This window comes from Typopeltis vanoorti, chromosome 4 (assembly GCF_054136105.1).
Source record: "Typopeltis vanoorti isolate ZY-2024b chromosome 4, IOZ_Tvanoo_1.0, whole genome shotgun sequence".
NCBI classification, from domain to species: Eukaryota; Metazoa; Arthropoda; class Arachnida; order Uropygi; family Thelyphonidae; genus Typopeltis; species Typopeltis vanoorti.
Window position 1 is genome coordinate 22417254 of NC_143552.1, and position 27098 is coordinate 22444351.

General features: G+C 35.8%; 1 protein-coding gene across 10 annotated transcripts in view; it reads left to right on the plus strand.

Moving 5' to 3' along the window:
* Positions 1-27098, plus strand: part of LOC150107158 (small G protein signaling modulator 1-like) — a 568327-nt gene that overhangs the window by 438328 nt on the left and 102901 nt on the right. The window lies entirely within an intron of this gene.

The following is a 27098-nucleotide window of genomic DNA, read 5'->3' on the forward strand; positions in this document are numbered from 1 at the left end:
CATCTAAAGATTCAAATGCCCATGTCTCAGTGAGATTTGAACCCACTGCACTTAATTGGAAAGTAGAGATGCTTTGCACTCAGCCATGCTGGCCAACATATTGGTTGCTAAAACTGAAAATTCATATTTGATATAATGTTATTATTTCTTCTTAAGTGTATTGGATATTAATATTATTTCCAGGTCTCACAGAATCATAGTCATCATTGGAAGGCTAAATTCTCTGCATACCATAACACATATCGTACTTTCTTTTGAACACATTCAGCATTTGAGAATTAACCATCTATTAATAATTCATCATCATTCACCACTCTCCATGTAAATGATCTTTTTTTTTTTTCTTCCTTTTTTGTTATGACTGTTATACAGTTTCCAGGGAAGAACTCATTCTCCCATTGCCTGTAACCCTATGCATTATTTCTCCTATATTTATCTAATAGACTCCTCTCAACAACCTATATATCTCTTCTACTATGTTCTGCAGAGCAAACTATCCTTGTGCTCAAGATCTTATAATCTGGATATATCCAGATATCCAGTTCTGTACACAGAAATCCAGATGTGTGATGGTTGGATCCTTTATGTGGCATATCACCTCCTTATCCTACTTGGCAGTGTCGTTTTCATTATGACTGCAGATTTCTGAGTACCCTTTATAGCATTCGCATTGTGCCCACTGAACTTTGGCTCCCTATCCACCAGAACTTCTCACCTTCTTCATCTCCAAATGAAATTCCATAAATTCATTACTCCTCATGGTCTCTCCTATTAACAAACTGCTTAACCTACTTTTCAGAATTTAAGAATGGATACACTGAAGTGGCATCACTGCATCTGCTCAGAGCACCAACCTTTTCAAACGTTCTTGTGACACTATCACACTAGGACTGTCTAATATTACCCACCTTAATTTATCAAAAAATTGAACATATCCTCTCACACCTTGAATTATATCATCAATATATATATATATATATATATATATATATATATATATATATATATATATATATATATATATATATATATTGTTTATAATTATTAACTGACTTAAACACCGAGAAAAACTACAAGAGATTTAATAAAGTTTCAATACTAGTTTCATCGGAAGTGCCGACTTCATCAGGTGAATACAGTACTGTGGAGAAAACAACATCTTAAAAATATATTGTACTTTAGACAAACAGAGTTTAGAACAAGTAGTAGTTGTGTTTGAAATTGAGTGCAAGCATTAGTTCTGGCATGAAGCACTGTGTGTGTGGGAATGATATCATGAGTGTGCCAAAACTGGATTACAGTGCTATGTGAATTGAGCAGGCTGCAATTGAGATTGCTGTTTACATGGGCAGGGCTGAGAGCTATTTCTTTGGATTCCAAGATATGTCTTTCTAATTCATTGGAGAATTTATGGATGTTTGAAGTTGAGTTCCAGTCTATTTGATGTTGTCGTCCTTCAACATTGGTATTGGCCAAGAATAAAACGTGGCTAGATAGGGCACTAGCACGGATTCTGTTATAAGAAATGTCACGTTGGTGTTCTTCTAGGTGGAGAGAGATGGACTTTTCTGTCTGGCCATAATATGGTTTGCCGCAACTGCAAATGATTTTGTATACTCCTGGAAGTGAAGAAGCTTGTGTTTTACTTTAGGTTGACTGAGGTAAGATCGGAGTTTTGGAAATGTGGAGAAATATGTTTTAACATTAAATTTCTTCAGGATTTTCACTAGTTTAGGAGAAAGAGAACTTATATACGATAAGGAGATGTAGGCTGTTGAGTTTGAGTTATCTTCATTACTATGTTGATTACGTACAACTAAGACGATTATAGATGTTTTTAGGAAAGTAACTGTTATTTAAGAAAGTCCTTTTGAGGTAACTAAGTTCTTGTTGAAGTTCCTCTTCTTCTGACAACAAGGATCTCGCTTGATGAGCTAGTGTGGAAATAATTCCTAATTTCTGAGGGGTGGTAGTGGTGAGACGAAGCATGTAGGTATCTATCGGTGTGTGTTGGCTTTCTAAAGATAGAAATCTTCAGACCATCTGTTGTTCTAGTAAGTTTTATATCTAGAAAAGCTAAAACACCATTAACTTCTGGTTCGGATGTGAAGTTTATATTTTGATGAGAATTGTTTAAATGATCCAGAAAGGTTTGTAAGTTTTCTGGACCGTGCTCTCAAATTAGGAAAATGTCGTCCATCTAATGTAGCCAGATTTTGGGTCACTGAAGAAATGGCCTTTTCCTCAAAATTTTTAAGAAAAAAGTTGGCTAGCACCGGAGAAATCGGGCTACCCATTGCCAAACCGCTGTTCTGTTTGTAGATCTTGTCTTCAAATAAGAAGTAGCCTGAATCCACACAATGCACAAGTAAGGCGAAAATCTTTTTAGATAACTTGTTTTTTAATGACTAAGGACTTCCTGAGTTGGAACATAGATTTAATAAGGAGAAAACCTTATTAAATCTCTTGTATTTTTTCTTATGTGTTTAAGTCAGTTAATAATTATAAACATGTCATTTAACCGAGTCAATTACTCTGTAAATAAATATATATATATATATATATATAAATTAAATGATGATGAGCATAAAAAGAATGTGATACCCAATTTGTTATCGGCTTTCTTTTTTTTTTGAGCCATCGCATCCATTACTCTGGCCGGTCGTCTTTATAACTGAATTCATCATCCTCCTTAATATCAACAGTAGTTGGTCATGTATTATTCTGACACTTGGTAAAATCTCGCAAATTCATTGTATACTTGTATAACCTCTTCTTGTTCAGTACTTCTGTCACTTTATTATAAAATGTAGCTAGATTACTGAAGTAAGACAGTTCCTTAACAAACTCATTATAGTCTCTGAAAAGATTCTTATTCCCATTAATCCAAGGTTCAGCTAGCCTCTTTAATATCTTCACTGCCACATACACTTATACAAACTGACTCATCGTTTGCCACCTTTAATTTGAATTCTCCCTTATGCAGTGGCACCATGTTGCCTTCCTCTTCCTGGGATATTAAGAGGGTATATCTCTGATTTCTGCTTTTCCTTTCCTAGTTGGATTATGGACAGTTTCTTTCTTCCAGTCCCCTACTTGCTCTGAATACCCAACAAAATCTTTTTTTTTTATATATATATATATCAATTATTCCTTTATCCATCATTAAAAATTAAAAAGGATTAGTCATTTCAGTATATTTGAATCATTTACATTTTTACCTGCTTAAATTTCTTTGCAAATATATCTACTAATTGTCTACCTTTGATTGCATCTTATTAACAGATGTATGTCTCATCATTTCACCATTCTCCATCATGTCTCTGCTTAATTACTCTATAGGCCAATTAACTATTAAACAATAGTGAGAAAAATAACAAAATTGACCAAGCCTTCAAGATGTGAATTTCCTGTTAAACCTGGTCATAGTAACTTATTATTACAGGGCCAGCTTAACAGGGTAAGCAGGCGATGCGCTGCATCGGGGCGCCTTCTTCAAACGACACTGAAGTGAGCGGAAAAAATAAAAACACATTTTGATATTCTTCTTTAGTATTCTGCAATTGAGCAAGTTCTTCTTTTAGTAGCAGAAACTTTCCTTCCACTCTCTTCTGTTCTGAGCCTTCTCTTTCAAGGTTGTGTACCTGTCTCCATTGAGCATGTCAACTAGCATTGTTTTCCTTACTCTTCCTCTGGGTCTTTTTCTGTCTATTTTTCCTTCGATGGCATCTCTGATGATTCCATTCCCTCTCAGAATATGTCTGATCCAGTTTCCCTTGCTTCTTTTTATACTCCTTAACAGACTTCTTTCTTCTTCTATTCTTTTTAAGACCTCTTCATTAGTTATTTTATCTGTCCATTTGATTTTTTCCATCCTTCTCCAAATCCACATCTCAAGACTTTCCAAAATCTTAATTTCTTCTTTCTTCAATGTCCAAGTTTCAGATGCATAGAGGGCAACACTCCACACATAACATTTTATTAGTCTTTTCTTTAGGTTTCTATCCATTTTACTTCTGAATAAATTCCATTTTCTATTAAAGGCATCTCTCCCCAGCGCTATTCTTGCTTTTATGTCATTTTTACATCTTCCATCACTGCTAATCACGCTTCCTAGGTATTTAAATGTCTTTACTTGATTCAATTTTTCCCCATTTATTCTGATATCCATATTTGCCTCTTTCCTTGCTATTTTCATCACCTTTGTTTTTCTGATGTTAATTTTCATTCCATAATTGATACAGGATTCCAGTAATCTGTTCAACAGATGTTGTAGTCCTGTTTCAGTGTTTGATAGTAATGCCTTGTCATATTGCAAATATCTGTCTACCTCCAATCTTTATTCCTTCTTCCGAATTCTCCAATGCTTCTTTTAACATTGCTTCAGAATACATGTTGAACAAAATTGGTGACAGAGAAAACAGCCTTGTCTTACTCCTCATCCAATGATACCTGGTTCTCTGTTGTACCATATATGTCTCTCACCATGGCAGTTTGTCCCATATATAGTGAGATAATTAGCCTTCTGTCTTTCCAATATATACCTTTATCTTTTCCATTACTTCCACCATCTTATCCCATTTTACATAGTCAAAAGCTTTCTCAAAATCAATTTCTCAAAATTATATAACAGATGTTAACTTCTTTATTCACTTCTAGACTTCTTTCACTTACTATTCTTAACAGTCCAATTGCATCTCTTGTTCCCCTTCTTGTTACCCTTCCTGAAACCAAACTGATCTTCTCCAAGAAATTCTTCCACTTTAGATGTAATTCTTCGTGTTAAGATTCTCATAAGTATTTTTGATGTATGGGAAATGAGGCTTATTGTTCTAAAATCCTTGCAGTTCACTGCATTACTTTTCTTTGGTATAGGTATAAATATTAAGGTCATAAAATCTTTTGGTAGTTCTCCTTTGTTATAAATTAAATTTATTATTTTGGTTATTTCTTCAGTTCCTTTCTTCTGAAGTTGTTTCAGGTATTTCATCTATTCCCTCTGCCTTTCCACATTTTAATTCCTTAATGATTAATATTGTAATATAATATTGCAGGCCTGGTTGGCCGAGTGGTTACCTTATCCACTCTCCAGCCAAAATGCTGCGTGTTCGAATCCCATAGTGGGCATGGATGTTTGTGATTGTCTGTAAAAATACTAGTGGTGATGGTGGGCAGTAGATGATGATGGTAGTTGCAGTTCATTGTAGTTGGTGAAGTGAGCGGTTGAGACGGAGAGCTGTAGAGATATCCTCCCTGGATGAGTCTTTGGACTCCCTGGAGGTGTCATGTAATAATAATAATATATACTGTGACTGTTAATAACATTTAGCAAAACCTGCAAGTTGTTTTTCGCTATGTGATGTGTAGTATAGAGCTGGTGGAAACGCTAGACAAGCCAGGCGTTTCCACCAGCCTGGCTTGTCTAGGGGGTCCACTTACACACCAGTCAGTGTGTAAGTGGACCCCCCCATAACACAACGCCCCAGGCGTTGTGTTATGGGGGGGTCCACTTACACACCTGACTTTTTTTCTTTTTTTTTTTTTAATGCAGCATACATTCACCAGTTAGGACTTGAGGCATGCACATATACCAACTTAAACTCTATTACAAATGACATTTGGGCATTGTTTGTAAATAATCGAATTGTTGATTGCAAAACACACAGTGAATGTGTAGTTAATTCACACTGAGGTAAGTAGATTCAAAATTTAACCTAAGGCATTACAAATAAAAGAAAAATTTATGCATTTCTTTAAGTATTTATTTTTTATTTACATTTACTTTTTATGTCTTACCAAATTTTTTGTTTAATGCATTTTTTTTTTTTTTTTTTAAATTCAAAATGGAACCCCTGTAACTAAATATAAGTTACTACTCTATCTAATTTTCTACTGGTTTAAAGTTTTCACAGACAGTGTTCAATATCTATTACTTCATTCTACTGTTTGATAAAAGAAGTAAGGCAATAATATTGTTGTGTCTGCAGAAGCAGATGCTTCTAATTCCGGACTATTTCTTTGCAATCTACAATCATTTGTTCATCTGTCTGTTGACATTGTTCTAAGTTTTAGAAATTCTATTCTATATTTTCACCATATAAAAACCGTTTATATGTATGCAACAAAAAAAAAAGAAAGTTCAGTAGTGTTAGGTTTTTTCCTTAAAAAATTCCAACTATGACTACTCTTACTACTTACTGCTGGAAATAACTTGTCTCAGAAATACTAGACAATTGCTAAGACGCCAAGGATATTTTTCAGAGAATTGAAGGAGGGATGAGGTAAGAGGTCATTCTTGGAAGTTGTATAAAGGTGTGGTGTGTAAGAGAGTGCGACATGACTTCTTTGCATGGAGAGTGGGTGGGGAGTGGAATTTATTGCCAAATGAGATACTTAGTGCACAAACCTTGAACCAGTTTAAGATGAGGCATGATAAGCATTATCTCTGTTAGAATACATCTTACTATTGTTTCCCTCGATGAGACTTGACTCCAGGAGGTGTTTGTATAATAATAATATTCTCAGGAAAGAGTGTATGTCTTAGAAATGCTAGACAATAATCTTTTCAGCTGTAGCTGAAAGCTTAGATTACACTCAATGCTACTGAGAAAGAAAGTCCACTTCTTCAGAAGTCACACTAAAGAACCTCAAGCAGTAGTGCATAACACATCAGCAATGTTTTGTTTTGAATTTTAAATAGAAATATTCTAAATAGAAATACCGATATTTATTTTGCAGTCTGATACAATATTTATGTAAAAATAATTTCTTAATTTATAATAATCACAATTTCACTTTTACTACTTATAATTTATAAATTATTATCGAAAACTTATAAATTATTTGATGCAGTTATTTAAGAAAGAAAGAAATATTTGAATTAAAAAGAATAGGTGCATATGTGTTGCATAAGCGTTCAGCTTTTTATTTTTTTTGTGGGAGGGAAAGAGGACCCACCTATTCATCCTGCTGATGTTTGAAATAATTTATTTTCAAAACCATTCACAAGACAATTGTTACAAATCTAAATCATTTGGGATACATTTTGTGTAAAAAGTAATAAAAGTATAGCTGCTTCAAAAATGCCACCTATCTAAACTAGCAATAAATATCTTTTCCAACTATGCAGTGATTTCTGCTTTGTACAAAGAAAATGCGAGATAATGATGATAATAAGAATAATAATAAGAAGAAAATATGTAGTATTTTCTTTTTCATTGGGTGGAGATTTCAGAATGAAGTGTGATTTATAATGTACTTTCTTTGTGTGTTTTTTGAAAAGAAATTGCACATGATTATTTTCTTGGTATTTTTGTCAACTGAACATTGGAAATAATGATAATGGCTAACAGTAGTGGATTTCTAATGTTTATGATCTTTTGACTTAGAAAAGTGAACTTGTGTTATCTGGAGTTTTCTAAATTAGGAAATTCCAGGTCATCATTTGTTGTTTTCAAGATATATACACGTATATATTTTCCCTCTTTCACCTTGCAGTGTTGAGGGTTTTTCTATTCATTTAACTGCAACCGTACTCAAGAATAACGTGGTTAGCCCTATGCCTCCTGGTGTATCCTGTGTCTGTAGTAGCGTTGAGTTCTCAAGGCTGGTTTGCCTGCTTGCTGGATGAAAAACCTGAGATAAACTGGGGAGAAAAATTCTGCAGTCCACGCCCATGACTAGCTAACTTGGCTATGTCTGAGAAAGATCCTAAGCTCCTCACATAGTGATGAGAATCGAACCCAGGACACTCCTTTCCCAGGCATGTGGTTGCGAGGTGCATAGCCACTCATCTAATGGTACAGATACACATACGTGTGTGCACGAGCGATCGTATGGAGCCTGTGTGGCTCAGTAGAAGTGCCGTTTACACTCTGTTTTACCCCCCCCCCCCTCTGCTGCCATGATCGCTCATAGTAACTGAATTATATCTACTTCCTTCTAATTTCGTATTTTATACTTTCACAGTATGTACACAATTTGATATGATTAAAGATTTTCATATTATTACCTATAAAGCAAAGTCGTCAAAGACCGTCCTTCAGGCAATCTGTGGAGTATTCTATGAAATTTGATTTTGAACAAAATAAAAATAACGTAATCTGTAACATCGACAGCCTGTTTTTTTTTTTTTTCTCCAAATATTGCAAATAATTATCTTCAATTAAGTTCTTCAAGAACAAATAAAATATACTGTCAACTAATCAATTAGACAAAATTAACACACAAAAAAAAAAAAACATTGGTTCTCCCAAGAAATGCAATAATTAAGTGAAGAAAGAATGCAAGGATCTCTTATTTTGTCCTGGCATTAAAAATTGCACAATAAAAGGAGAAAACAAAAATTAAAATTACTTCTATTTTTTAGTCTATCCAATATAACTAAGTGTCCTGTTACCCAGCATAATCAAGAAACTGCGTTTCTTGTTGTAGGCAACTGAGACACAGCTATGATCATGAGATGATCTGGTTAAGTGTTCTCTTCAGTGTGAAGGATTATCGCACCTTCTAATGGACATCACGGCCAAATCGCACTTCTTAACGATGTACTTTCAACAGATAGCATGCATCATATCCAGATTTTCTCTGATTTTCCATTTCATTCGTTTCCGACCCTAGGTGACTTTGTTGGCTGGCCCACAAAGTATTCCTGGTGAGATTTTTACAGGGTAGTTCACCATTGTTTTCCCTAACCCCCCAATTTTTTTATCCAGGCTCGGAACCAGCATATGGCTGGGACGTATTCATGACTGTAATCCATGTGAAAAAAATTCCTACCTCCGTATGAGACCTGCTAACTCACCTTTCGTCGAAAGAGACCAGATAAAGGTTCCTCACATCACTGACGGGAATTAAACTCAGGTCTTTCCGACCAAAGGGCTTTGTCTATACTTACAGCTCTGGAGGCTCTATCCAGATTTTGCTGGACGTGTATAAATAGACGTCCTGGCCATTTGGGAGGTTTATGTGTGTATTTTTCATATTATATATCTTTTCAAAATACACAATTTTACATAAAAATATGTGTTTTGATTTTTTAACCTTTAAATTTTAAGTACATTCAAAAAAATGTAAGGGGCGCTCAACTTAAAATTGCAATGCGGCACCAGGACCCCTAGAGCCAGCACTGTATTATTGTTATTATTATTATTGCACAGGCACTTCTATAGAAAACACCGACTCATTGTGGGAGACCCAAACTATCCACACAATATCCATTGTACCCTCCTTGAATCCATTAACAGACAAAGCACTCACAAGTGGCTCTGGCATTCCATTCCATTCATTCTCCACTCTTCAACTGAAAAATCTAGTCCTGATGCCCTTGCTAACCATGCTCTTACCCAGCTTTGGGATGACCTCTTGTTCTGCTCTCTCTCTAGGCACACTGAAACATTAACCATGCATCATTCCTATAAAATCCTGTAAGTAACTTAAATGTTTCTATCCTATCTCCCCTTTTTCCCCTATCAATCAACATTTGCAATCCACAAACCTTTATTCTATCCTCATACAAATCATTCCACAGACCACCCACCAATTTGGTCACATGACTCTGGATCATCTCCACTACTTCCTCCTCCCCAAGAAATCCCGGTGCCCAGAGCTGAGCACAGTAATAATGCAGATATAGTCATACAAGGCTTTATAGATAGGAATGATAACTCCCTTATCTCTGCTTGTTATTGCGTTTTTCAATAACCAAGTAATCCTGTGAGCTACCCTGGCTATTTTAGCAATACACCTTCAATCCTCTCTACTAATCCCATATCCATGGCTTCCTCAATATGCTACGCAGTTGTAATCTTTGTATCCCAAAATGCAGAACTTTACACTTTTCCACATTAAAATGACATTCATTATGTTTTGCCCATACCGCCTGCCTATTTAAATCATCCTGCAAGCTCTCTACATCACCTTGAATTCAACTATTACCTTACCTAACTCAGCATCATTAGCAAACAACTGATCTCCCTTCAAATTATTTCCTGTATCACATGCCTTCTCCTGGATTCTCCTCCCCCATATACTACGTTTTGGTATCTGTCCATCAGCTACCCTTTCATCCATATCACAAATTTCCATCCCCATGTGTTGCAGTTTGCATAATAGAGTTCCATGTGGTATCCTCTCAAATGCCTTTGCAAACTCCAGCAATATCATTGTGTAGCCATTCCCTTTATCCAGCTCGGCTGTCACTCTATTATAAAAAGTTAGTAAATTGCTAAGGCATGACTGACCCCCCTTTTCATAAAACCATTCTGCCCCAAATAGAGTATTACATTCCTCAATTTTCTCTTTTTGACCAACTCTTCCAGTACTTCTTCTACCATTCCTAAGATAACTTAAATCATTCCTAATATCTAATGTAGACTTAGATCCTCCTTTATGCAAAGGAATTATTTTGCCCTCCTTCTACTGTTTTGGGACTTTGCCAGAGCTGAGAAATAAAACAGCCTAGTCAAAGGCATCACCACTTCCATTGCACAAGTTCATAAAATGGGAGGTGATATTCCATCTAATTCTAGAGCTGCTATTTGCATTGAGATTCTGCTGTCACATCAGTACCTGTTACCTCTGCCACAGTAATATCTTTTTGAGAGATATTACTCTTTAAGATTTCCTTTGGTCTACTCAGCTAATCTTTTTTTATAATCTGATTTTCCATATTCTTCTGCAGCAAAAGTGCAAACAAACTGTCTTCTGCTGTGAAAATCTGAACCCATTTACAAGTTCCCATTAGTTATGGCCAGGTCTTCTGATCCTATAACCAGATCCAACACTCTTGTACCTCAAGTCCATTACATACTTCTTCGAGTAGTTATCTCTCAATAAGTATAAATTGCATTTCCTTCCATGTGATCTTTCCTCCTTACAGTCTATGCCTCCAAAGTTGAAGTTCCTCCATAATAATTACTCAACCTAAACTCATTATACTAATCTGCTGATGCTTATCTTCCGCATCATCATTGGTGTCCCATAACCTATAGCAGTAACCAATTTTATTATTTTGACCTATTGACCTCATTCTCACACCAGATTGTCTCAAAAGAACTGCCATCTGGCTGACTGACTCCTATTCTTGTTGGCTACAATTCATCTGTTATCATCAGTAGTACCCCCAACATCCTCTGTCTATCTTCCCTGAATATCCTAAACCCATTTCCATCTATCTCTGTAGCTATGTTATCTGCTCTTAGCATTTAACATACTTACAGTTTCATTAATGCCTATAACTTTTGGTGAGGCTGTGATCTTCTTCTTCTTCTACGCGTTATTCCCGCTTCCTGTGCAGGGTCCGTGTGTTATTTAGATGCGACTTCTTGTTAGTACTACTCCCAACGACCCGTCTGCCGCTGGGGGGATATATTTTTGACTGTAGAGGCGTATGTTCACGGGGCCGGTTTGCCTGCTTGCGGGATGAAAAACGCCAGATAAACTGGCGGAAAAAACTCTACTGACCGCGCCCAAGACCGGCTAACTTGGCTATGCCTGAGGAAGATCCTCAAATTCCTCACGTCTAGAACGGGAATCGAACCTGGGACAATCCTTCCCCAGGCATATGGTTGCGAAGCGCAAAGCCACTAGGCTAAACCGCGCGGTTTTGGTGAGGCTGTGATACCAGTGCCAAAAACACCTACCTCTTATTCATGATACCTCTAGCATTAGCATACAGAAACTGTAGCATCCACTCAGGTCCCAACCACTTTTACATCCTGAAAATTATCTACTCCATTTGACATTGTTGCCTGAGAGACTAGACTACACAATTGCTGTTCTTTAAATTTGGAAAATATTAGCTGATTATATATCTATGCAATTCAACCTTCATGATTTCTCACCCTCTGTTATCTATCTATTTATAGATTATCTGCTATGAAAGTAATTAGTTACTACATTATTTGTTTACTTTTTATACTGTTCATATATATGTGAAAAATATTTATACTTGTACTTATTTGTTCTTCAATACTTCGCCCTCTGAGGCTCTACCTTTATTTTATTTAAGCCTCTTAAGTTAAAGTAACTTATGCTATGGTTAGTATCAAATTTGTGTCTTGGTTCTTAAATAAAAGAACTTGTATACAACATCAGTAACTGGATGGAATGTAGCAAGATAAGTTAGTTTTATGTAAGTTAAAGTTAATTTTAACTGTCTCCCTCATAGCAGTTAAACAAAATAAACAACTCCCCTTTGCTCTCAGACCAACCAAGCTCTTCCTAACATGTTTAATAAAACCACATGGCTAGCTCACATTTAGTGTGCTACTCTCTGCATCTGATGATGTTTTAACAAAATGGCCAGCATCCATCACATATGTTGCTGGCTTACTGTGTATGTAATAGATTTTTTTTATTCCTTTTTTTTCCTTTATTTTCAGTTCTTTTATGTTCATAGTTTGCATAATTCATCTTTTTGGTATTTATTTTTCATTATTAGTTTTATTCATGTTTTTTTTTTGTTTTTGTTTTTTTTTACTATCTGAATGTATTTCTATACTCAATTTATGCTCACTACCTTTAATTATATACCATCTCAGCTCTGATGAAGTCTTGTACTAAGTTATTACCATCCTTACCTTCAAAATTTTCTCATAGGTATGTCAAATTAATATCCATTAATTAAAACCACATTTCATTTTATCGTTTTTATCCTAGTATAAAAGAAACTGCTCCAATGCCAAAATAGCTTAGCTATTTTATTCAACTTTAAACAATTTTAGGAGCATTTTGAATTTTAGGAAAATTTTCAGTGTGCATTTTATATTTATTGTGTGATGATATTATGTATTTTTTTTTTAAAATCGAGTACTGCTGTGTGATATTTATGTTTCAAACACGGTGTTTGATTTAATTTTTTAGGCAGTATTATTTTAAGTTCTTTGTTTCTTCTTAGTGATCTGTAACAAAATTCCAGTGAAAGGGAGATCATTGCGTTGGTCAGTGTGAAAGACAAATCAGATTGGTACCATGCCATGAATGTAATATGTGTGTGTGAAAAGATTTTTCAGATGTTTATGTGGAGAGTTTGGTTAAGAGAAAAGAGAAAGTGTGGGTATGCAGGAAGTGTAGTATGCTGATGGACTATCAGGCTTGTTTGAATTTTCTATCAAACCTCTTCAATATTGATCCTATAACAACCCCTTACTAACTTATAGGTCTATCATATCATCATTCTTCCTCCTATCCACTGGACTCTGTAAATTTCATATTCTCAACTATTCCAGAGGTCAGAAACTACCTTAATCAGTTGCTCTGGAGCCTTTCCAACATCTCTTTGTCCTTTTGAAAACCAGGTGATTAAATCTGTTCACAGTACTCCATGTGTGGTCTAATCAGAGCCTTATACAATGGAACAAGTATCTCCTTACTTTTACAAATCAGTGTCCTTTGCATCATTCCCAGAATTCATTGTGTTGTTCTCATAATTTTGACAGTTTCCTCTAAATTTTAAATCCTTATCCACTCACCTCAAGGTCTCTTATTTCCTCTGCCTCCATCCAACAAAATATCTTCACCAAGCATAAAGTCTACATCCCATCTTTGTTTCCCAAATTTTAAAACCTTACATTTTGCAACATTAAGCTGGCATTCCCATGCCCATTCACTCAATCTATTCAAGTCTTCTTGTAAAGCCACATCTTCTCTACTCTTCATTTTTTGTTCCTAATTTTGCATCATCTGCAAACAACTGAATATTCTCATCCAAATCTTTGCCAATACCATTAACATACAGGTTAAACAGCAATGACCCTAAAACGGACCCCTGAGGCACACTACTAGTGACTTTCCTTTTCTGGGATATTGCTCCCCCAATACACAACTTTCTTAAGAACCTTAAGAGATACTTAAGAAAAAAATTGTTGACAGCAATGACAGATTGTATACGTCAAGTGAAGAAGAAGATAAAGCAGTTTGAAATCATATGGATAACAAAAGGTGTCAAATAATAATAATAATAATAATAAAAAAAAGGAATAAACGGGGAATTGCAGAAGAAAATAAAACAGTTTGGAGTCAAATGGATAACAAAAGAAATAAAAGGGGGGAATTGCAGAAGGAAAACAGATTATGGAAGGCATATAAAATGAGAGGTGGAGTACAGGTGCATGAGGAATATAAGACTTAGGTTGGGAAAGTGACTAGTATTTTAAGGTTAAAAAAAATTAGAATATGAGAGGACACTGACACTACAGTAAAAGGAGAATTCCAAGGATTGTTTGCTATATGGCAAGGAGAAGGAAAAATGATAGTTGAAGGATTATCTTGCTGGGTGGAGATGGAAATCAGGTTTCCAATGCTTATGACATAGTTGAGCTATTTGATTATCCATTTATTAGAGTATTCCATTCTGGTAATACAGGCTTTATTCCTAGAAGGATAATGAGTGGTTATGTTAAAAGTGAATGAAGAGAATGTATTCTGAATACTGAATATGCTGAATGACAATAGAGTTACAGGAACTAGATTTAATTTCACCTTTTGGGAATCTTCTGCAGAACTAATGGTGCTGTTAACTTGGATGTATAATGAAAGTTTTGCAATGGGACGGGTTTTTCTGGAGAGTGGAAAGAGAGTTAGATAGTACCATTGAATAAGGGTTTTGGTAAAATGGACATATCAAACTATAGGCCTTTTTGTATTTCTTCTGTAGTTAAGATTTTGGAGAAATTGATAAGAACTCATATGCAGATGAGGGCTTTATGATTTATGCAGGCAACCATGGATTTGTTAAAGGGTGCTCTTGTTTTAGTAATCTGGTTATCTTTTACAATAAAGTAGCAAGAGCAGTGGATGAAGGTATGGCATACACTGTATTTTTTTTGATTTTTCCAAGACATTTGACAGGGCACCAAATGCAAATTCATTTCTAAGTTGCATCATATGAGTTTGGACATCAGGTTAGTGGATTGAATTGGTGATTGGCTCTCTGATATATACTAGAGTTGTATATGGGGCAGAAGTATCAGGGAATAGGAAGGTTACAAGTAGAGTTCCACAGCATTCAGACCTGGGATCATTGCTGTACAATCTTTATGTCAGTGATATTATGACAGGACTACAGGGAGATGTTCAGTTGTGTGCAGATGATGTGAAGCTTGGGAGGGTTATTAGTAATAGTGATAATGTTTTGGCTCTTCAAGAGGATTGAATAAGCTGGAAAGGCATGGGGATGTCAGATCAATGCAACTAAATGTAAGGTTTAAAACTTTGGGATCCACAGAAGGGATGCTTTATACTCAGTTGATGGAGCTATATTGGAAGAAGCAAGGGATATTGGAGCATTTGTGAATAGAGATTTAAAGTTCCAGGGACATATTGCAACTGTTATGAAGACATCTCAGAGAATTTGGCAATGTTGAGGAGAACATTCACCACGAGAGATAAAAGTGTGCTGTCCCATTGTATAAAATTTTGATCAGATCTGGTTACTGGGATTTGAAGGGGGATGAAGTAACATTAGAGAGAATGCAAAGACAGATAATAAAAATTATGTCAGGACTGTACAACGTTGATCATGAGGATAGACTGAGGGCATGCTGACTCCAAAATTTATTGATAGAAGGCAGAATGGGGATATGATCTAGACATTTAAGTTGTTGAAGAGTTATTATCATATTAACACTCAGGAGATTTTTCATATAGTAGAACAAGGGAAAGGAACAAGGAGCCATCCCTGGAAGTTGCAAAAGGAGGTGGTGAGTAAAAGGATTAACAGTAGATTTTTTTTCATAGAGAGTTGTTGGAGCAGGGAATGCATTGCCTGAGAGGGTGGTAAACTTGCAGTCTGTAGACTTTGTATTCACTAGTTTTGACCTCCCATGATGAGTCTTGTGATTCCACGGGAATCAGGAAAATAATCATAATGATAATAATATGGGTGTGAATTATTTCCACTGATATTCATCATCTGTAGGGATCACATTATGAAGGAAGTGGTATTTAACTTGATACCAAAATTATTATTATTATATTTATTAACATCTGAACTCTGTGGTGTCAAAGACATTGTGGGAGGTACACACTATTGCACACAATGCTCATTGAACTGTGTCTTAAACTGATTCAATGTGTGCACGTTCACAACACACTCAGGCAATGCATTCCTCTTACCAAACACCCTCTAGACAAAGAACCTACTCCTCACTTTTCTGCTTTCACCCTCCTTATAGTTTCCTGTGATGGCCTTTTGTTCTACCTCCCCCTCCTTCTACCACTCTGTGAAAAATCTCTTCCATGTCAACCTAATAACAACCTCTGACTATCTTATATGTCTCAATCATGGCCCACCCTCCTCCTCCTATTCACAAGGCTTTGCAACTTACATTCTCTCAATCTGTCAGCATACTCCGCATTCCAAAGACCACTGACCACCTTTGTGAATCTTCTCTGGACCCTTTCTAACATATCCTCATCACCATAAAAACCTGGTGACCAAATCTGTGCACAATAATCCATGTGAGGACTGATCAACACCTTACACAATGGCATCACAATCTCTTTATTTCTGCATTTCAGGTTCCTCCATATCATTGCATCATTGCCATTATCTAATGTGACTTCGTCACAAATTGTGCACTGCGGCCCTTGAATTTCAGGTCCTTGTCCACTGCTAATCCGAAATCTCTCATCTCATCTACCTTATTTAAAGTTTCCCCACCAAGTTTATGCTTTGCATCCCATCGTTGCTTACCAAATTTCAAAACCTTACTCTTTGCAACATTGAACTGATGGCTTCACTTACCTACCCATTCATGCAATCTGTTCAAATCCTCCTTGTAGGTTTTGCATCATCTTTTGCATAGTTAAACTCATTCCAATATTGTTCATATACATTACACAAGAATGGTCCCAAAACTGACCACTCTGGCACACCACTAGTAGTGACCTTCCTCTTTTGGGATTCTGCACTCCCATATACAACTTTCTGATACCTATTTGATAGTCAGTCACCAATTCAACTCAGAAGTATGTTTTCAAGTCCCATCTGTTTTAATTTATTCAGCAGCTTGTTGTGTGGCAGTCCATCAAAAGCTTTTGCAAAATTTAAGTACATCACGTTATATTCATCTCCCTGTCCAAGATATTTGTTACCTTGTTATAGTACATAAGTAAGTTAGTAAAACATGATCTCCCTTTAAAAAACCCATGCTGACAGCTCCAGAGAATGCTATTATCAACCAATTTCTGGATCCTAGCTCTCATTAACTTCTAGTACTTTCACTACAACTCCAGATATACAGATTGGCCTATAATTTGTAACCACCTTTATTCTGTGGAAGAATTTTATGTTCTTTTCACTCCCTTGAAACCTGTGTTATTGTAAGACTCTTAATAAACAGCCGCTGCCAATTCCCCGAAACATTTCCTTAAGATATGTGGCAATATGTCATCAAATCCTATTGCCTTATTGCATCAGGTTATTTATTTTCTCAAATACCTCCTACTCACTCAGAATTAAACTGTTCTCTACACTTAAGTTCTTCACGACTCTACCCTGATGAGGATGAAACACTCTTATAAATTGATAAAATGAATACCTCAACACTATCTTCTGAAGCAGTTAACAATCTACCCTTTTCATCCATTAACATTATCTTACCATAATCATTCTTCCTTCTACTTGCACATATCTGAAAACTGTCTGGGGTTTTTCTTCGCCTGACTTGGTAGTTTCTGCTCATACTGCACTTTTGCTTACTGACATAGTCACTCTCCTGACTTGTTCTTTATACTCTTCATGAGACTGATTCTTACCATTATTCATCTTGTACTGTCTCAAAAGTACCTTCATCTTCCAGATTTCATGCTTAAGCCCCTCATTCATCCATTTCACAACTACCTTATTTCAGCCTTTTGACTATTGGAATACATTCACACATTGATGCTATTATGTATTTCTTTGTCAGTTCTCAAGCAGCACTTATTTCCTTACCTCTCAACTCATCATTCCATGCTATATCTCCAAGCTGTCTCCTATGCTTGTCATAATCACCAGCCTTGTACTTCAACATATATCCTTTCCTCACAGAAATTGATCGTGGCTGGCTACAACCGAGCTTTCCCTGTTCCTCTTGTATTTCCGTTCTCTCTTCCTCTCTCACATTACTACTGTATCCACTTCCAACTTTCTCTTCAATACGACTCTCCTGATTTTTCCCTTCATCTTTATCTTCTCTGGCACGCCTTGCACACTGTACTTCCACACACTATACTTCCAGCAACACTCCAAAGTAATGCCTATATCTTTCCCATCTAGCAACCGATACCACGGGATCAAATGTAGTATTCTGCTCAGTTGGTCATAATTTCCTGCTTTGTAGTTCAGCATGTAACCATTTCTGAAGGGGACACCCATATACATAGCCATTTCCACTTCAGTATAGCATGATCACTGAAGTCCCTCTGACATTGTAATCAGGTCCAATGCTCTTTGACCTTGCATTGCTTCTGTCATACTTCAGGAAGTTTTTTCACAACAGCTCAGTTTTGGCTTCATTCTTTTCATGAGATTTTTCTGCTATCAAGTCAATGTTCAGATAATTAGTTATATATGATGATGATGATTAATCCTTTAGTACCCATTATGTTTTGTTGATGCATTTCTTCATCACTAGCAGCTGATCCTGTTAGACTACACTTCAGACTATGTAACTTCAAACTCACTGCTACTTGGAAAACTATTACTAATATTGCAGTCATAGCTTTCTGTAGTAATTGGACTCATATCATCTGATATTGCTAGTCACACTGCACCTCTCCTATCTTGTCTATCCTTCCTAAAAATATTGTATACTCTACACTCAATCATGCACCTAATTCTGAGTGCCAGGTTTCACTAATGCCAATAATATGAGGCCACAATGTATTCATTAAGGCAACAAACTCAACCCATTTTGTTCCTAATACTTGTGGCATTTGTGTACAGACATAGTAAGTTACCTACATTCTTTTTTGTATACTCCTCTCTGCATTCTGCAAGACATAGTTGGACAACTTTTAGATTCCTGTTTGTGTGTAATGCTCCACTTAAACATACATCCTTGTGTATACTTAATAAGTTTGAACCAGATGAGCACACAGATATGTTTACATCATAATCACCTCCATTATTAAGCAGATAAATATATCATTAATATAGTTGAGTAAGCTAATCACTCTTACACATAGATTCTCACCATTCCTCCATCATACTCTAGTTTCTCTGGCTCTCCATGTTTAGTTTCATACCAATAAATAATTTCTACAGATTCTTGATGCCAATGCATTCAAGTTCAGATGGCCCCTCTTATATAAATCCCTTCTTCCATCATACTCACAACTGTTCTTTCTACACAGCCTACCCATCAGATCATTTGCCATAATATCCCTTATTCTTCTTCTTCTAATTCTGTGCTGTCATATCTCAGTAATATAGTAATAATATAGTAACTATTTTCACATTCTCACTCTCACTTCCAGTCAACTCTATGTAATTCTATATTACATCAATCATAGCATTGACTGGACATATATTATGTCAATTCTATAGAATTCGTTGGAAAGGCATCTGTTGTTTACATCATACCAAAATGTGCTATGAGCGTAAATTTAAGGAGGCCTGTGAAATTCTTATCAACCACCCTAATGGTGGTCTAAAAATCTCAAGAATATGGATGGCACATATTCTGCTTACATAACCTTTTGGTCTTAGAGTTAATTACAATTAGGACTGTAAGTAATCTAGGATCTTAACTGTAATATAACAACTCATGTTAAATTATGGATTAGGCCACCACCTTTGCTGTATTAAAACTATCTATATGAACATCAGGAAATTAAAGTAATTATTCTTAACATGGTTGTAATCTCCATAATTTTACTGAAATGAATGCCAAGTTGGTTTCCTGTTTTTATTATTATTATTATCATCTTTATATAGTATTTGCTGAAGTTCTGTTCTTTTTTTTTTTTCCTATTTTTCCTGGCAATATTTCATCTTAATTTAAAATTAAAAACATTGAAATCCATCGCTCATACATAAGTCCTTCTGCCATTTTCACTTTACACATCCACAAATTCAATGTAATTCCTCATGCTCAAACTATGCATTCACTCATTTTGATATTGTCTCCCTTTCTCAACATGCTTCTATCACACTCTGGCAACAGACTCCCCCAGTCTTTACACACTCTCTCTCTCTTACTTGTTTCCACAACTCTTTCATGGCTTCTTGCATACCACATCATTTACCTTCCAGATCATTCATACCTGCTCAGACATTCAGCTCTTTCACTTTCCCTGTCATAACCTAATAATCTTGCTAACATCCTCTAGCTTTATACTTGGGAAACACAGTTTCATAATACTGTCATCAAGTGCTCCACTTTTCACAGAACCAACATACAAGACTCCCTCTTTACTCTCTCCCTGTTCACTCTTTCATATCCTAATTGTCTTTCCTCACGCTATTTCTTTTTCTTCTGTGCTATACCAGTCATTCTTTTTCAATCTTATGATTTGTCCTCTGAAAGGCTCCTGAAATTGCACTATTTCTCTCATTACCACCTCATCATTCTGCTCATCTTTCACTGCTTCTCTCTTGAATCTTGTCTTCTCTCACTGTATGTTTCCTTGCTCTTTTTCTCTTCACCTTTGCCATACTAGCATAAAGTAAACCTAAATAAATGTAGTATTATTATGATTATATTAAACAAAAACCCTCCCTGAAAAAATTTAAAAAATCTTATAAAGAAAACTTTTTTCTTCCACATTAACTTTGCCATTATCATTAACTGCATAGTATAAACACCATCCTAAATGGTATACATTACCACCTGCAGATATCCAGACTTTATTTTTGACTGGATCCCAAATCTCTTGCACAACAACTTGAGCCAATCTTATCTGTCCAAACTACACCTTATATGATTTCTTCCACCACAAGGGTAGTACCAATGTTTTTGTGCAGTTCGACATTCCTTACCAGAGGTTGCCTAATCTTGAATTTTTTTTTTTTTTACCCTTTTTTTTTCCACCTTCTGTGGTTTAAGCCCTGCCTCATTATGTCTCATTCATTTGCTGTCTCTATTGTTCCCCAGTTCTGGAAACATTCTATCCTCTTTAACTTCTTATCCATGAAGCTTGATTTCATACAATCCAAATTCCCTAACAGTGAAGTTATCTTCCTGGGTGACTTAAATGTCCAGATTTTTAGCTGGCACCCTTTTTCAAATTTCACTGACCAAACTAGAAGAGAAGCAGAAATATTTCCTGTAAGTAACAGTCTAAAACAAATCATTCATCTCTCAACTGGGGTTCCCAACAAATCCTCTCCATTCACCCAAGACTCTGGATATTTTCTTAACTAGTTCTCCTTCCAGGTACTCTGTTGAGGTGACTGACCTCTCTTGGTAATTCAGATCACAATCTCATCCAAGCTTTATCTCTTGTGGAATGCCCTCCTTCTCTCAGTCATTCACAGCCTTGTGTAGTGTGGCATTACAACAACAGCAAGTTGGAAAATCTCTGACATTTACTCCTCTTTCCATGGTCAGACTACTATTTTCGATTATCAGATCCAGATACTTGTGATTTTATTACAGAAATTATCCATGTTGGAATGAAGGTTTTCATTCCTCACTCTGTTTTTAAAATTTCAACCCTATATCCAAGCCATGATTTTTCAAAACAAAAGTGTGCCAGAGCAGTCCAAGAAAAGCAAACAGCTTATTGGGAATGGCTTGAAACAAAAACCCCAGCTTCATTCACAGTCTACACTGAAACCTGCAGTACTTACAGCCATCATTAAATAAAGTTGTCTAACTTTGATTTGAACCTGGAACAGTGCATCTCATGCCTTTTGTAGCCTTTCACCAGAAAGTCATCAGAAGAATCTTGAACAACCTGGATCCTAAAAAGGCTTCTGGTTCTTATGAATCCCATCAGTTCCTCTGAGGAGATGTGCTCCTGAACTAACACCTGTTCTTTATCATCTATACACTGTATTAATCAGTTGGAATCCACTCTACAACATGGAAGCAAGACCATAATACAGCCAAAAAAAAAAGGCCACAAGTGTCTACCATCCAACAATCAACCTAATTCTCTAACCTTGGTGCTATCCTAAGTCATCAACAGAAGGTCATCGGCAGTCAGTTCTTCAACATTTGGAGAACTGTCAACTGTTCTCCAAATGTTGCCCAATTACGCTACACAGCAGATCTTCTTGCTTACATCACTCATCTCTAGACATGTTCCATGAAAAAAGTTTGAAGAAAATTATGCTGTTGTGGTTGAAATTTACAACTATCGATCTATTTGATAAGGTCTAGGACTTCTCGGCAAATTACCATCTCAGTAAATTGCCTTCCTCTCTTTGTAATTAGATTGCCTGTTTTCTCTCAGGTTGTTCACTATGTATAATGGTGGAAGGTGTTCTCAGATTTTCCTGTTCTTCAGGACTTGGTTATTTCACCAACTCCTTTTATATGTATATAAAAATTATTTCTCTCGTGATGAAAATGATCTGCTCTCATTGAATTCAAACCCTGTTCACAGTTTTGCTGATGACATTACTTACCACTCATCCTACTCATACAATAAACCTTACAGTACTCAAACTTCTCAAAGTTCAAGATCATGTACAATAAGTACCTAAATATCCTAGACAGTGATCTTCACACAGTCCTACAATGGGGCAACAACAACCTAGTTGCCTGCAATGCTTCTAAAACACAGTTCTGCCTGTTTTCTTGCAAAAAAGAACTCACTGTTCCACTTTTGAGAATGATCACCTTAACGTCAAGACCAGTTATTTCTTCTTGGACTGAATCTTGCTCCTAATCTTTCCTATTATGATCTGATCACTTTTATAATATCTTCAGCTTCCAGAAAACTTGGCATACTTTTTTTGTTCAAGACATGAGTTACTTCTCTCCTGTCTGGATGCTTACTCTATACAACTCTCAGATCACTCATTTAGAGTGGTGCAGTTTAAACTCTAAATACTCTTGATTCAGTCCTAAAGATAGTGGTTCATTTGATTGACTCTCTTCAGAAACTTTCTCGCAGATGGCCAGCTTCTACATTGTTTCTCTTCTGCAGATATTTCCATGGTCACTGTTTAGCAGAATTAGCATCCATTATGCTCATGTTAGAGGCTTAATGGAGTGAAACAGTCTGAGAAAGGATGAAAATAATATTAGTTCTTCCAATATTTTGTCTCAATCAATCACTGAGACATCATCGGGGAGTACAATCTGAGACTAGAAACACAAAGGCAACACAAAACTAAGTGAAACACATGGATCAAAGGCTAGAGTCTTAACTAGGTGAGCCATCTGTTGGTGGCCTAGGATGTAAACTGGAATCTCGAAGTATAATGTTCCCATATAAAAAATTCCCATAAAAAACTGTCACTAGTGTCACGACGAAAAGTAATAGTGTATTTGAACGGTGTTAAGAAAAGTGTTTTTTTTCCCTAAATTATATTGTGTAGATTTGTATAATAGTGCTTTTATGTGATAGCTCGACTAGATATAATCATTGCACTGTGGTATTGTGGTTCTAAAAGTGTTCACTTCAATTTTCATCTTGATTAACTTGGAAGTGCTCATTAGCATTACAAAAATGGTGGCAGTGGCATCAAAGAAGCATACACCAGCAGTGTGAGAGGTCTCAACTTGCAGATCAAGTTTTCCCCTAGACTTATTTTTTGCAGTGGATAAGATGCGGCAATTGTTTCGTATATGCATCTAAAAATGTTGCCTTAGTATCCCATAACGTAAAGCATACCCTCTTGTGGATATGTATAATGCTATGCATTGTGGAAAAGTCACTACCTAGACTGGTTTCAACCTTTATTGTGGTCTCATTAGTGGGAGCTAGACCCAGAAGAGATGCCAAGACAAGATTGAAGTAATTTCTTGCCATCTTTAATTTATAGTTTGATCAAGTGAAAAATCTTGCAACATCTTTCACTGATCCAGAGTGTTTTAATAATAAGGTGATACACCCTTTTCACTACTTGTATATGCAAAATATACAATTTCTGCATTACTTCAACCTTTGTCTCGCTCTTCTGGGTCTGGCTCCCACTGATGAGACCTCAATAAAGGTCGGAACTGATCTGGGTAGTGGTCCATAGCATTATACATGTCCATAAGGATATGTGTTTACATTATGTGATACTAAGGCAATTGATGTGAAGTCACTAGCCCAGGCATGAAGATACTTTACATTCAAATTCTGTTTGCTTACACTTGGGTAAAGGATGAAACCAAGAATATAATTTCTTGGCATCTTTAATTTAACAAAAGAACTGCTTGACCACAATTGCTTGAAAGACTGCTTGATCAAACTCGTTAAACAATTTAAAATGTTGAAAGAGTGTGGCAGTTAATTCAATTTGACAGTTAAATTTATAGTTAATGGCAAAAGAATTAAATTTAGATAGAGAAGCAGTGAGGAAAATATTGATGAACAATTTGTGAATGAGAAAATTACTTCAAAGAAGGATCTTTGAATTGTGATTGAAGATCAAAAGCAGTGGTGGCTTAATGTTTGTTTAGTCTTTCTTCACAGTTGGCTGCTTATGCATTAGCATTTTATGCTAATAAAATGCTAATACATACATTACCTTCACCAAGACCAAAAAGATGTACAAATGTTATGATCACAGATTAAGACAATGCTTGTTTGTTTTCCATCTTAATGCTGGAGATGACTTTGAATTCATTAAATAAGGTCAAACGGTGAGCCAACATTGCTATTTAGAAATGCAAACGTTATGTGAAGCTTTTTGTAAGAAGAGAACTGAACTTTGTTCAGTTGGATCATCCATCACAACAATAACTCTGTATGTAATGCAGTAGGTGCCTGTGAGTTTCTGGATAAAAAAATCACCCACAAAATTGGATTATCTTTAGTATTTACCAAAATTAGCCTCTTGCAGCTTTTGGGCTTTCCCAAAACTGAAAAATGCCTTGAAATAATGCAGATTTTCTGTCATTTTGACATTCAGTTTCATATGATGATAGTAATAAAACTCATTCCAGAAGACATGTTTCAATACATTTTAAACAATTGTAGCAGCATCTAAGAAAGTGCACTGCTACACAAGGGGATTACTAAAGAGGTTATAGTAGCCACTAGTCTATAGGTAAGCAAATATAGTTTTTACATGTGCATTCCAGGAATTTAATTGTTACACCTCATATATGTATGCATTTATATAAATGATAATAATATACATTATATTGTATTATTACCATTAACATTGGGCTGTCATAAAGATCAAAAGACGTAACATAGGAAGTTCTCAGTGTCACAGACAAAAAGATAATCAGAGTATACCTTAAACTCATTTACCGTTTACAAACTCACCAAACCCTCAGGCAAATGCACTCCTCTGCTCACATGCACCCTCTTTATGCAGCTTTCAGGAATGGCCTTTCTTTCTACTTCTGCCTCTCTCTCTCCATTCTATGAATTTCTCACCTCAGTTATATCTTTCCTTCTGCTCCTGTTCACAGTGCTTTACACTTAATATTCCTTGAATTGTCTTCATATCCCACATTCCCGAGACATGATATCACTCAATATCAATACGATATAGCAAATTCTTATATTATGTCACTGATATCACTTCTATCATTCTCAGGATCCTAAGATATCTGCATCCCTTTGAAAACCAGTATGCACAGTAGTAAATATCTTGTCAGATGTCATCTCCTTCCATGAAGGTTGACTACCATGAGCTTCTACCATGTACGGTTTTGTGCTTCTCTTTTTCATTCTTCATAGAACAAAAAGGTCCAGTCCTTAATATTTCCCATCCAATATGTTCTTTGTCTTCCTCTTCCTCTCTTTCCTTGTATCATTCCTTCTAGAAGTGTTTTTTGTAGGGATTCATGCCTTAGTATGTGACCAAAGTAGGGGGTTTTCCTTTTCTTAATGGTTTTCAACAGATTCCTTTCTTCTCCAATCATCTCTAATATTTCTAAATTAGTTTTTTTGGCAGTCCATGAGACTCTAAGAATTCTTCTGAGGATCCACATCTCAAAGGCTTTTAGTTTATTTTCACAATATTTTGATATTGTTCAGGTTTCTGCTCCATATAGCAGTGTTGACCATACGTAGCATTTGGACAGCTTAATTCTTGTTTTTGTGTGAATTTCCCTTCAGGTCAGAATGTTTTTCATGCTAATGAAGGTTGATCTAGGAATTTCTATTCTTAATATTTCCTTATCACACTTTCCATTCTCTATAGTTAGTTGACCCAAATATATATAACTCTCTACTTGATCTAAAGTATTTCCTCTGATATCAATATTTATATTGGGTATTTTCCCCTTTTCTCTTGTTACTAGCATGGTTTTGGTTTTTTTGAAGTTGAAATTAAGTCCATATTTTTCACTTAGCTTCAGCATCTCTTCTAGTAGGTTTTGAAGATCTTTTTTATTTTCAGCTAGCAGTACTGTATCATATGCATATCTTAAGTTGTTTATATTCCTGCCTCCTCTGCTGACTCCTTTAAATTCTTCTAATTGCTGGAAGATATTTTCAGTATAGAGGTTAAACAATATAGGGGAAAGAACACAGCCTTGTCTGACACCCTTCTTTACTGGGAATTCCTCTGAGATTTCTCCTGATATTTTTATCGAGGCAGTTTGCTCCCAATATAGGTTTATCAGTAATCTGGTATCTTTACCATCTGCTCCTAAATTTCTGATGCATTTGATTAGTTGTTCATGTTGTATATTGTCAAAGGCCTTTGTATAATCAATAAAACATAAGTAGACTTCTTTCTGCTTCCCCAGATATCTTTCTATAATAGTTCTAATGTTGAAGAGTCCTTCTCTAGTTCCTTTATTTTCTTGAAAACCAGATTGTGTTTCATTAATTTCCATTTTGATTTTATGTTTATTTCTTTCTAGGATGATGTATAACATAACTTTTGCTATCTGACTGATCAAACTGATTGTTCTGTACTCTTCACATGTGATTGTCTTCGATTTTTTAGGTATTGGTAGGAACGTTGAGTGTTAAAATCTTTTGGCAGGTGTCCAGTTTTGTATATTTTGTTACATATGTCAGTCAGTGATCTTATAGCC